This window comes from Ammospiza nelsoni, chromosome 2 (assembly GCF_027579445.1).
Source record: "Ammospiza nelsoni isolate bAmmNel1 chromosome 2, bAmmNel1.pri, whole genome shotgun sequence".
In the NCBI taxonomy this organism is placed as follows: domain Eukaryota; kingdom Metazoa; phylum Chordata; class Aves; order Passeriformes; family Passerellidae; genus Ammospiza; species Ammospiza nelsoni.
In genome coordinates, this window is record NC_080634.1 from 11,233,762 (window position 1) to 11,247,631 (window position 13,870).

A 13,870-nucleotide genomic window follows, 5' to 3' on the forward strand; every position below is an offset into this window, starting at 1 on the left:
TCTTTTTCATTTTACTTGGGCCTTTTCTTTTGTTCTTTACTTGTTTATTTGATTTGGTTTGGTTTTAAGGAGATTACAGCTGTACTAAGAAATAACAAACACATGCATGCTTTAATAATCTTATTTTTTCTGCTATTAAAAAGAAATGCCATCTGATAAAGAAGGGGAAGGAACCACTTGTTTTATGTGACTCTCCCAACAACATGAACCATCAAATGAAGCGTTGGCAAATTGCTCAAACACTCTCACAAATAGCAAATATGCTTCCAGGAACAAGAATTGGTTCACAAGTAATGTACCAGTAGCAGAAAGTTAAATTAGCAGTGAATATCAATCACAATGAAGCACTCAAGCAGCTCTGGATGTGACACAACTTGAAGGGACACAATGTACTTTGAAAGGGCACTGATGTAATAGGATGAGACACGGTGACCTTTGTATGCTTGCCTTATTTGCTACACAGGCAGCAATCAAGCAACTATAAACAGCCCTGAGATTTTGTTCCTGACCTCTCCTGAACATTTTTCATTTAATAACGTGTCAGTGGCTTTTACATTGTCCCTTCCTGTTTGGACTGCACAGAGGTGGGGAAAAGAGAGACCAAGACAGATGGCAAAAGCCTGATCTGGTGGAGAAAGGCTCTCCCCTGTGAAAGACCTCTGTGAGTTACAGGGTTTAGGAGACAGAACCTTGTGTCAAGAACAGGAGCCAAAGCAGTTCACTTCACATTCTCTTATTTTTCTCTGATATATTTCACCTTAGCCTGCTATTCCTCTTACCAGTCTTTTATCTATCTTACACCAGATAGGGAATTTCCTGTGCAGGGTGCAGCCTTTATTGTACCAAATGTATTGACAACTCTACTCTTGCAAATTTATCCCAAGACTTGCAATTTCTGGAAATATTTGCAGAGACCAGTTGCCAGACCATAAAGTTTCAAAAGAAATGTCAGCTTTTATTTAGGGGGGAAAAAGGGGAAGGTAAAAAAAAATAAAAAAGAAAAAACAAAGAAAAAAAAAGAGGAAGAAAAAAATGAAGCTGAAGTCTCCATATCTAGAGTGTAAATGGAAAAATACAGAATATATTCGTCTGTTTCATACTTTTAAAAGCCCCGTGGCACTGCTCTGAGGCTTGAGCTGTGATTTCCGACTGTCTGGAGCTGCCAGTCCTGTGCCTGTGATAATTTCTCATGTGGAGACTTCATTCTGCACCACACAACTCTGGCCACTTCTGAGTTGCAGGGCACAAAGTGAATTTGGCAGACAGCAAGATCTGTCTGTGTGCGTCAATCACGCTTACTAAAATGTCTCTCCTTATTCATTACATCCAAATGCTCTGTGAGTAAACTAAGAGTGAATTGCAGAACAGAGGATGTTCTCATGGTTGGAGGGCACAGTTTGGCTAGAAAAATGGAGTAGGAACACCTAATTCTCACAGTATTTTTTTCCTCCTTGCCTCAAATGCTGAAGTACTGGGAAACATAATCTTCAGCAGTATTCCTGCCTATTTGCTTTTTAGTATTGTACCTGTGCTATCTCCCCTTTAATTTCCTTCCATGGCAGCTATATGCAATTGCTCACCTGGGCAATAGGAAAATCTGAAAATGCAAAATAAGTATAAAACAGAATTTTTCTTCTAAGTTCAATGATGATTAAATAACAAAATAAAAAAATCAAAATAAAACGTTATAACATCAAAAAAATTTATAAACACAATCTTTACATTATTTTACTTCAATTGTATTCCTAATATTTTGCACCCTTTTCCTCTTTTTCATATTCTAGCAGATGGCATCTCTGGATGTATGTGCAGACACACAGGACTCTGGCAGTAACCTGTGTTCAGTCTCATTTGTTGTCATGAAAATTCTCATTAGGGCTAATTTCACCCAATAAGAAAATTGAAACCTACCTTAAATTACATGAGATTTCTCAAGTAAATTTTAGCTGGCAACAAAGTACACTGCCATTCCCATGGCTTCTCACTCAGTTTTCAGCTCATGAGTTTTCTGGGTCTCAGGAATTTCCAAAAATACCAACTTTACTCTAGCAGGCCTCATCTCCCCACTCAAAGCAGGAATAATACCAGCAATTCTTCATTGCCCCATCATTACCTTAATATGCTAAGCTTATGCCCAGCTCAATACTTCATTAGGAATGGAAAGCACACCTAACCTATGGGGGCAGAGAAGAAAAAAAAAGGATCTAAAATGCTTTGAATAAATTTGTAGAAAATGTACTTTGAGTTTTTTGAAGCCTAATTGCACTGTGCTTCTAAGAGAGTTTGAGGGCTTTTCCCACGGATCCTCTGAAGGCTTGCTCACTAAAAAGAAGATAAATTAGATTACAGCATAAAGTCAAGTCTGCATTTGGTGCCTTGGGACTGCATGTTATACAGTGCCAGAGGTTTCCACAAGAGTGAGCAAGCTGTGAATGCAGCATTATCACAGAAAGCAATACAAGCAGAGCAGACAGAGTCACTGAGAGACAGCAAAGCTGATTTCAGGTCTTTTTCTCAATTTCTTAATATGGTTTTCTCCAATGAAAGATAACCACTACCCCAGCTTTGACTGCTGGTGCCCTAGAAGCACCAGAAACCACTCCCAACCACTCCCTTGCACTCTGTTTTAATCCATTGGTAACCCTCACCACCACCTCCTGGAATGACAGCTACAAGCACTCCTAGACTGAGGCACAGAAAGGGGGAAAATCAATTTTCAGAATGAAGGAGGGATGTAGGCCTAAGTTTCAGTGCTGGACTGGTGTTGGGAGGCTAGGCTTTTTTTTCCTTTTCTCAGAGAATTTTCTTCCCATTTGTTGTCAGGCAGATGGTGAATGGACAGTGATCTAGAGATTGATGTGGCTGAGTGCCTTACTTTTGGAATGGTGCTGGGGGAGGGAGGAAAGCAGGGGGTTTTTGGCAGTTTCTTGGCAGGGTGGGGAGCAGTTTTTGCATGGGTGGGACCGTGGTGCTTCTTCACCTTGGACCTCTCCTGCACAGCAGTTTTCAACACTGCCATGGGCTCTGCCTACCGCTGGCTTGTGAGCTCATTGCAGGAGTGGAAGAGAGTCCCAGCTGCTCCATTACTGAGATTTTGTCAGCTGCCCCTGCTGGGGAACCATCCCAGCCCGTGGGGGTGCCTGGGAAGTTGTCCCAGCTCCACTGGAGCTGCATTGTGGAAAGCTGCCTGGAGCCAGAGCTGTATCACCCACCAGATCTCTTCTCTGAGATGAGGGAGAGGATCCATCAAGGACTATCCCAGTGGAGAAGGAAGATGATGATGATGATGACAGTGAGAATGTGTGAGGAACCAATTTAATCTTTACTTATGCCTCAACATTGTCTGGGTTTTATGTTATAAATCCATTTTCTGACATGGGGTGAAAATTACTATTACTGTACACTGTACACTTAACACATTCCACATGCAGGAGGCAGCTTGGCCATGTGAGGAGGCAGAGACCACTTGTCACCATCATATTTTCTGAATAATCCTTTCACTAGGATCTTTTCTTCTGAGAAGCTGGGAAGCTTCAGCTTCTCCATGTTTTGCTACTTTGGAATGTGATTTGGAGAATTGTTTACCCAGCATGTGAATTGTTTTTACTTGATGACCAATGACAGCCAGCTGTGTTGAGGCTGTGAGCAGTCACAAGATTTTATTATTCATTCCTTTCTTTTCTAGCCTTCTGATGTCTCCTTTCTCTTTCTTTAGTGTAGTTTTAGTATATAATTTTCATATAATAATATAATATAATATAATATAATATAATATAATATAATATAATATAATATAATATAATATAATATAATATAATATAATATAATATAATATAATATAATATAATATAATATAATATAATATAAGCCTTCTGAAACATGGAGTCAAGATTCTCATCTCTTCCCTTGTTGGGGTTGCCTGCAAATTCCACAGACCACTTGTCACCATCATATTTTCTGAAAAATCTCTTTGCCCAGGATTCTTCTCCTAGGAAGCTTAGAAACCTAAGAGGAAAAGGAAAACAATATTATCTCATTTGCTTATGCTGTGTTTTGCTGCTTTGGAATGTATTTGGAGACTGTTTATCCAACAGGTGATTGTTTCATTGGTTTCTGGTGTGTTTTGACTCATTGGCCAATCAGTGCCAAGCTGCATTGGGACTCTGGAAGGAGTCATGAGTTTTCATTATTATCTTTTTAGCTTTTTGTAAGTATCCTTTCTGTATTCTTTAGTATAGTTTAATATAGTTTAATATTAATTCTTTAAAATATTCTAGTATCAAAAAATAATAAATTAGCCTTCTAAGAATATGGGGTCAGATTCATCATTCCTTCCTGCCACGGGGAACCCCGCTATTACAAGAACCACTGACATTAGGATTTCTAAGAGGACAGCCCATTTAGAAAATGGAGGGAAGCTTTGTCTCTGGGGTGACTGCATTGCAGCCCATCAGGGGAGAGAAAACTTCCACCACTGGGCTGCAAGCAACTCCCCTTAGAGGCAAGGAAACTCCTGTTGCCTGGGAAAAGTTTCCCATAAAGCAGTTAATTGTGCCACAACTGGGTTCCTGTCATTTGGCTAACACACCTTGCAAAGCAGGTGTTATGGATGCACTGCAGTACTGTCCTGCTGGTGTTTCTGTTGGAGGTGTAGGGTTCCTGACAAGGAACTTTAAGGCAGGTAAAAAGCTGCTTCTGATAATTGTGAATTTCAGTGGGCGAATTTCAGTGAGTTCTATGAACAGAAGGTGGCAATTTGCATCTGTGCTATATGCAGTGCTGCAATATTTTCAGAACTAATGTGGTTACTACTATCACTTAATATGCTTTTTTAACCTTTTTAAATAAAGAGAAAGCACAAGTGTGGGGAAAACCCTATTAGATATTTTCATCTGTTAATTCAACTGACTTCTAATCCATTTAAGAGTACCTGAAGTCACGAATGTGAGTTAAGGCCTTGATTCTACAAGCAGTGTGCAAAGGCACTACTGGTATCAAAGAAACTAATTACAAATAGATATTTTAAGTCTTTGCATAGATATTTTCAGAATGGTGGCTCATATGTATTGCTTCAGTTTCAAACTCAATAAAAAACAATCTCTGTAAGATACAGTTAGTTAAGACATTCATATTTTACCAGTACCAGCGTAGCTATCAAAATTAGCCTGGTTAGAAATGTAAAAGCTTCATTTCCTAATGAATAAATGCACAGCATGAAGTATTGCTCAGCTCTGAGCCACAGTTCCTTTTTGCAAGTTATTGGAGTTAGACTGAAGAGTTTTTCAACAATTTTTATACAGTATTTAATTTTCTTTTTGGCCATGTAGCATGTGTGAGACCAGCTGCTAATGGAGTATTTTTCCACTTCTGAGACTTACTAGTTTCAAATATGGAATCTTTGCTTTATATCCTTTATGAAATCTTTTTGGTTTATATACTTTATGGACCTCAGTTTGCCATCAAAATGCTGCTGCTGAATTAGTTCTTGTGTTTTTTCAGCAATCAAACTTAATCCAGTAATTCAGCTCTTAAAGAAAGATGTTTTTTAGGGACTTGACAGGGTCATAAACATGTAAACTTTGGTAATAATAAAATTGAAACGCCTTCTCTGTATGGAAGTGTGACATTGCAATAAAGGCCTTTTTTGTTGTTGTTGTTTGTCTTGTTATATATATATATATATATATATATATATATATATATATATATATATATATATATATATGTAACATACATACATATATATATATCTATAGTCTAGTAAAGAAGTGTTATTCCTTTTCCATATCTTTGCCTGGAAGCCCTGTCATTTCAAAGTTATAACCATTGGAGGGAGGGGGTCATCTTTCCATCCAGGAAGGTTCCCACCTTCCTTTGCAGACATCTATGCTTTAAACCAGGACAACTAACAAATGGGGACACCTTGTGCCTCATCATTGCTATTGCAGTCCACTTTTTCATCAAAAACAGGAAGGCTGTTGCCATGACCTTCTTCACTTTAACTCTTGCAGATTCTTTAGGAATCTGATCTAGTATGCAAGAGTGAAAAAAATCTTTTTTTATCCCAATAAACCCATAAACTCAGAAAAAATACATGAGGAAAAAATACACAAAACTTCACATGTACTAATGCGTTTCTTGAAACTACATAGCGCTTTACATCACTCCATTTGCAAAAATTGTACAGTGGTACAGGTTAGTTTATTAGCAGTGAAGAACCCTTAAGTAATATGTATCACCTTTTTATTTGAATTGCCCCTTTGACCACACTAAACTTTTTTTCCTTAATACTAGCAGCCTATACACAAGTAATTTTTGGTCAGTCATGTGTTGGTCTTTCTTGGTTAAGACAGTTCTAGGTCAGTTACTCAAGTGAAGTGCAGAAAATATTGAATGGTTTGAACATGTGTTTCTATACTTTCTGCTGGGAGGACTTGCTTTCTGGGGTACCCCATTTGTATTTCATGTACTTCTAAAGCAGAGCTGGATTATTCTCAACTATTATAGGTAGAATTGGGAGCAATATGGAAGATTCTCCCATGCTAGCTCTTACACTTTTGATTTGAATTCCCTGCTGAGAAGACCTATAAAGGTTATGGTTACAGGAAAATTTCCTCTGGTTTTTAACAGGTAGAACAATGAGCTTTGTGCATTGTAGACAGTCAAATCTGTTTGGGCTGAATCATCAGATCCCTGGCAATCATGCTGACCTGCTTCAAGCTCACTCCTTCCTCTTGCTAGTCTGACAGTTCATAAACATTTATCCTTTTTTTAATACTAAGGGAAAAGAAATGCTTTTTTACTTTTGGTTCTTTTTTTTCATTGAATTGCATTCTGGTCTTCATATACAACAGGGTCCTGACATAGTACAGTAGTATTATTAACAAATAATGCAGTTTGACCAAGATAAAGTACATGAAATGAGAAAAAAAATCATGTATCAGGCAATTCTGACAGATTATTAGCTCAAAATGTACATCAACTGCTTGAAATATGTAAAGAAAATGAGTGCCTTATGAATGTTTTTCTGAAGACACATCATCTATCATCCAATTCCTCAAATGTATTATAAAGAAACCAGAATCACAATGTTTTAAGATCACTTGCTGGTAAAGGAAGGGACTCCAAAGTTTAGTCTCTGGCAACAAAGAAGGAAATGTGTCCTGTTCCATCCATCCATCCATCCATCCATCCATCCATCCATCCATCCATCCATCCATCCCTCCATCCATCCCCATGCTTCCTCCTCCCTGTCCCCACCAGCTGATGAAAACCAAACTTCTGTAGCAGGCAAAATGAATTTAATTAACTTATTTTCTGTCCTCTTCTTTTTCCCCTTAGTTACACGGATGCAGAAAACTTCTACAGTATGAGCGCTCTGGGCAAAATATAAATCCTTTCTAATAAAAAAAGAAATGCATAGGTAAGGAATCTGGGCTGGAAAAGTGTCACTGCAAAATGTTATGAGTCTTAAAGCTCATGAGATACAAAGTAGAGGAGGTGAGGGATTTACAAAAGAGGTAATCTCAGACAATCCTTAATGCAGGCAGTGTACAGGGGGGAATTTAATCAGTTCAGAGGTGGCTCATTATTTTTATATAAACAAGTCATTTCCATTCCCAGCTAGCTGAGTGCTCCTGCTGCTGGGCACTGAAGGAAGCTCAGCAAGGGCACAGATGTTGAGAACTGTGGTAAGGTAACTTCAAATGATTTAATGTCTCTACTGTAAGAGAAGTTAATTTATCATGTGAGAATGAATTCAGAAAAGAACTTCTTATTTCTGCTAATAAAATATCTTCTTGCTAGAAACCTAGTTTCAGTTTTTCATGCAGGCAGCAATTTTTATTAATCTCTACCATTTGACTGACACATATTTCAATTTTCAGATGATTTTTCTGCAGTGCTGGAACAGTATATTAGCTGAAAAATACACTCTGGAATGTGAGTGTAAAGTATGCATCCATTATGCAGCAGCATCAAGGCAGAATTAGACTGCACTTTGAGACAAGATATAGTATCTTTCGCTCCTGTGAATGAGCCTTGATTAAATTAAATTCCCTACAGGGACAAAGGTTCAAAAGTTCCTGGTTTAATAAAACATACAGCAGAAAATGTGGGAAATAGTCAAGGATGTGAAGTGTTAGCGCTGTCAATGGTTCTGTTTCCCAAGTACGTGCATTTTCTCTGTACACAGCTACAAACACTCTGTTCTTAAATAACTCAGTGTTTGCTTTACTCACAGAATGTGTGTGAAATATCCCTCAGTGGGCATAGGTACAGCTTTGTGTACATTTGGAATGAGGAACAGAAATTTCAAGATACTGGAAACTGGAAATTCTGGGGCCTTTTATTTAATTGAAATATATTTAAAAATATAAAAGCTATATATTATTTATTTTGCTATTCAGTTCAACATAACTCTAGCCACATTTTCAGCCATTAGAGGGCCCTTTTATCTTCTCTGAAATCTTCCATAGATAATGCCTCAAAGAAAAGCTGAACTACTTGTAGCTTGGGAAGATGATGGGAGGCAATTATCAGAGTTCAGGGTATGGTTTTCACATAAGCATTTGATAGTGTTGAGCAAACATAAAACCATTACATAAACAAAATTTTATAAATTATATTATTACGTAAACCAAAATACAAAATCATTCCAGGTCATGGAATGGAGGATGACCTGCTCAGAGACAGTACTGATGACCCTCGTGCTACAATAGTTGGATGCATAAATGGAAGGAGACGACAGAGGTTTGGGGGTTTAACCTTCTTAACTGAAACTGTGGCCAACTGCAGTGCATGTTGTTGAACTCTTCCTGGTTTTCCCATATTAAGGATTCAAATTGTTTGGCAATGTCTTCTGGGAAAAAAACCTAAATGTTTTATAAAATAAACAGCTCTTCAAACTATTAATAATTTTCATGGACTGCTTTTCAAACTTGTTCATGTATCTGAATTTTGAGTCAAGTGGTTCAAGGGAAAAAAAAAAGTTTATTTCTCATTCCTGCCAAGAGACAAAAATCCTATCCAGAACAACAACCACCACATAGAAACAAAATCCTTCCACAGGCTTGTATTGAGACGCAACACCATCAAACACAAGAACCAAGAGGATAATTTTATACACCTTTTTAATGCGCATTTCCACAACCTTTTTTCCTTTCAATGAGTATAGGAGTGCACCTTCAGAGGGATGGATAAAACCAGCAGATTCATCTTTCACAGAAGAGCATACAGAAGATCACCACACCCACTGTGAATTCTGTCAGGACACTGTCAGCACTAACAGGTTTTAATTGTTGTGACCACTTCCCTGGAACCACCCTCCCTGTCCCTCAGACCTTCTCTGTCCTTGTTCTCCAACAGGGCTTCCCAGGTGGATCCTAGGGTCATGTCATCACCTTGTCTCCAATCCTGTCTCATTCCTGCTGTCCCTGGATGGCCCTGCCCCTGGTTCCTGCCCTCTCCTGTGTCTGGGCTCCTGGCAGATGCTGTCACAAGCCCCTGGCTCTGCTCACCCCAGCTGCTGAGGGCACCGCCTGTCCTGGAGTTACCCTTGGCCCCTGGCTCATCCTCCCTTGGGAGCAGCCCCACTGTCACTGTTCCCTGACAAACAGGACAAAAGTTTACTGAACTTACAGCAAGGTAAGTTCTGGATAACCATTAAGAAAATTTCCCAATTATGACTTTTTTTTAAAGTCCCTTCCAATCCTAATTTCCCAGAACCTGTGAGGTGCTTGCAACAGCCACAACTGAACTTAAATTAACTGGTTATAAAGCTAAGGGATTTCAGGTTTTGTTGTTTGGTTGTTTTTTGGGGTTTTTTTCCCTTCCTGAGTGATTTGCATGGCTCTTCACAATTACAGCTGACACCTCCTCTTCAAAACTCCGTGGAATTGCTGCTCTGCAGCAGACCTGTAACTGATATTATAACAAAATTTCAGTTAGCTGACAGCTTTGGCTGACAGTGGTGGTCTCACTAACCCAGCAGCTCCTCTGAATACATGTGGATCTGCAGACAATCTGCTCTTGATGCCAGTAAGTGCATCTTGAGACTTCTATCTGCCACTAAGGCATATTCTGGTCATCTTTAGGAAAAAAAAGTAGACTAGATAAGCCCATATGGGATTCTTATAATATCTGTAGCATTCCAGAGTAGCAGATTTTGCTGTTTTGCAAAATACCACCTCAAGCTTTTCTGCACAATGCATTTTGTATGAGGCATGAATAAATTTCCTTGGTACTGAGGTCCCCAGCTGGGGTGTCTTAGGCCACAGCCTGTGTGACACAGCACCATGGCATCAACATGACGGCTGCCTCCGGAAAAACATGTTAAATTAAAATAATCATGAGCACAAACTGGAAAATAAATGAGTAAGCTTTGTATTTGCAATGGAAATCAATCAGGGCACACGAGAGCTTTCACTTTGATGCTCTCCCAGATTTGTATAATAGCTGTTTTGATGTTTGCCTGAGACGTGCCTCCATATTTTTCCAGCCCTGGATCAGGAAGGTGAATACAAATGTAGGAGCTGACTCTCTCTTCTCCTTCACTTAAGTCTTCCACTGTGTATCAACACAAGGAAAGCAGCCCAAAAGATATATTACTTCAATTAAAGAAGCCACGTACAGGCAATATGATGAAGTAGGAGATAAGCACTGTGTGTACGGTCAGAGGAACTATTCTGGTTACAGCTGAGCTGAATCAATATTTTACTGCCACCACCCACACACAAACACCCCCTCACCTCCCCAGAGCTGCTTGTTTTCACCTTTAGCTGCTGCCTCAGCCAGAGATCCCTGCCTTTGGGTTTGGGTTTCATTTGCTTGTTCCACTTTGAGCAGGCTGAGATATGCAGGCCCTAAATCAGTTCTGAGAAATGACCCAACTGAAAAAGAAGAAGAAGAAAAAAGCTCTTTATAAGAAAAGAGTTGTTTCAAGCCAGCTCAATCTGCTGGCAAGAGATCAACCAGGCAAATACTTAAATTAATAGTACTGAGAGATGAAATCTCTATTGGCCTTGAGGTGTGGAAGGAGGAAGGGGTCAGGGAGATAAAAGATTTCCCTGAATCTGCCACCTGCAGCACAGCTGGTACCCCCATTCTGTAAAGCAAAAAGCATTACCTAAAAGACAGGAATGAGGAGGAGATTCCCTTTATGGTACCCTCATTAGCTGTCTTATTCTCAAATGACTGAAAGGATTGATTAAATCAGTTTTAAGACACCATAAAATAAGTCAGCTCTACTAGTGGCTCAGCTCTATCAGTGTGGGGTTTTACTGCAACCAAGAAGCTGAATCCAAGTGCTGCTAAATTAAGATTTTAATGAAGTTGCTTTAGATTATGTTTAATATCAGGAATTTGGTGTCAGCTGGTTTAGCCTCTCCTTTGTGAAATGACATGCTTTTAAACTTGACAAGAAAAATATTTGTCATTTTAAAAAGATCTCTAAGAACTAACCCATCTGTAATTATTAGAGTTCCATGCTCTTCATCTTACTGCCTGCCTTCTGTGTCTTCTTTGATGAAGTTTTCTCTAGCATTCATAAATAATTGACACTGTTGATGATTTTTCTTAAAGTATGACATCTATCAAAGACCTTAACAGAATGGCAAAGATAAAATAGCATAGTATACTTTCTTACCCGGAGGAGAAATAAAACATTCCAATTCCTGAAGATGCATGCCAGCCAGGACAGATTTTTCATTACTATTATTATTACTACCTTCCCCCTTTGTCTGTCTTCCTGTCTGTTTTTGTTTGGTTGGTTTTGGGTTGTTGGGGTTTTTTTAGCAGTACTAAGGTTTGATCATTCCTGTTAACAAGCAAGGAAACACTTGAATTCTCCTGTACATTTGGGGTTCTGGCTCTTGTAGAAATATAAAGTAAATTCTTCTCAGAAAGAATTCTTCCCAGTAAAAATTTCTATGTGGAAAAAGTTGTCAAACATTGGAACAGACTGCCCAAAAGTGGAGTCACCATCCCTGGAGGTGTTCAAGAAATGACTGGGTGTAGCACTCAGTGCCATGATCTAGTTTTCAGGCTGGAGATCCATCAAAGGCTGGACTAAATAATCTTGGAAGTCTTTTCCAACATAAATGATTCTGTGATCCTGCCTGAAGGGGCTTCCTGCAAAATTTTTTGCCACTAAACTGAAAGGAAGAAGGGGCTGATTTTCCTGTCAGAGAAGAAAACTCACTCTTGTAATTTATGACTTTGGCCTTCCAAAAATTGAGCCTTTTTTCCTAAGGTCAATGCTTCCTTATCAGTGGTCTGAGACCTACAAACCCACAGGGTCACTTTCCAGTGCATCATGTGAATACCCAAATACTGCCCACTAGTATGAGTGGGTTTTTTTTTTTTTCAGAACAAAGTAGAAATATTTCTAGCTTGACCTCTGAAGGCAGTCTAGGTATTACATAGTATTGCTTTTCTTCTCTATTGTTTATACTGAGCCAGATCCTTTTCAAGACTAACCCTGTGTCTGAAAGTGAAGGGCTGACCTGTGCTAGTCCCAGCAAGAGTTACACTGGCTGCCAAGTTTAATCACACAGGTCCAGGCAGTGCACACTAAAAAAGGAGAAAAAAAATTACAAGATTCATACACTCCACAAGCTCACTGTAATCTTAGATTAGCTATGAAAATTTAACCTAGTCATCAAAACAATGTGCAACTTCTTGAGAACATCACTGGCTTGGTTGGTAAAAGAAATGTCAGAAATTATCTTCTGCAAGGTGTTCATCTCAGATTTACACTGTGGTTTAACTTGTGAAAATGAAAAAAAATTAGCACTGTCAGACTGAAGGTAGTCTCTGGTAGTTGCTAACACCTCAGGGGAGAACAGAATTAAGAAGCTATTCAAGAAGACTGGGCATACCTGCAAGATACCTGTAATACTGTGAGTCAGGAATTAAAACCTGAAATTAGGTGGAGGGGAGTATTTGCAGGTCTGTGTTTAAAAAAAGGACACAGACTTTGTATGCTAAGACTGTAAGTAAGGTTTTAGCACTAAGGGCCCTCTTCTGGAATTAAACAGGCCTAGCATTATGAAGGCAATATTTTCTTCTGACTAGAAAGTGCTATATTGACAGACAGTATAATTGTCCTAAGACAAGGCAGCCCCACTCCACTGTATTAAGAAAGAGATATTACTCAGGAGGTGATGGGAGAGCTTTATTTGGTGGCTTGTTTTGTTTTCTCAGCATCAGTGGTGAGATCACTGTTGAATGCTGCGTCCGATTCCAAATTAGCACCTCTGAAAAATACTGAAAAATTTGAGATGGCCTCAGAGAAGAGCTCTGAGAATGACTGAATATGGAAAGGTCCAAGAAGGAAAGAAAGAAAGAAAAACTGTATGTATCAGTAAGTATATAGTAGATTGCTGAAGCTGCATACAGATAAATGAAAACAAAGGTTTGTTTTGTTTGCCTTAAAAACAAAAAAATCAAAACAACAAAACCAGGATTACTCAGGATTTCCCAAACCAAGCAAAAGTTCAGTTGCTTTCAGTCCCTGATGTTACCTCCAATGGGAACCGTGGTTTTGTGAAGGAAGAGCTGGGGTGAGACCCAGGGGATCAAAGGCCAGGGCTGCCCAGCAGGGCAGGTGACAGAGCCAGGGCAGGTCCTGGGGTCACTGCCTGGGCACAGCAGGACACACAGAGCCTGCCTGGCCATCCTGGACACAGCACAGCTCCTCCCAACACGTGTGGTCCACACCTGGGCACGGGGGTAGTACATGGCTCCAGCCATAAGGGTTCAGCTCTGTCTTTGTTGCCTTTTCCTCAGCCCTCCTTCAGTGAAAAATGCATATTTTATGATTGGCTTTTCGCAAATATTAAAATGAATATTATGCGTGTTGTGTTAGAAA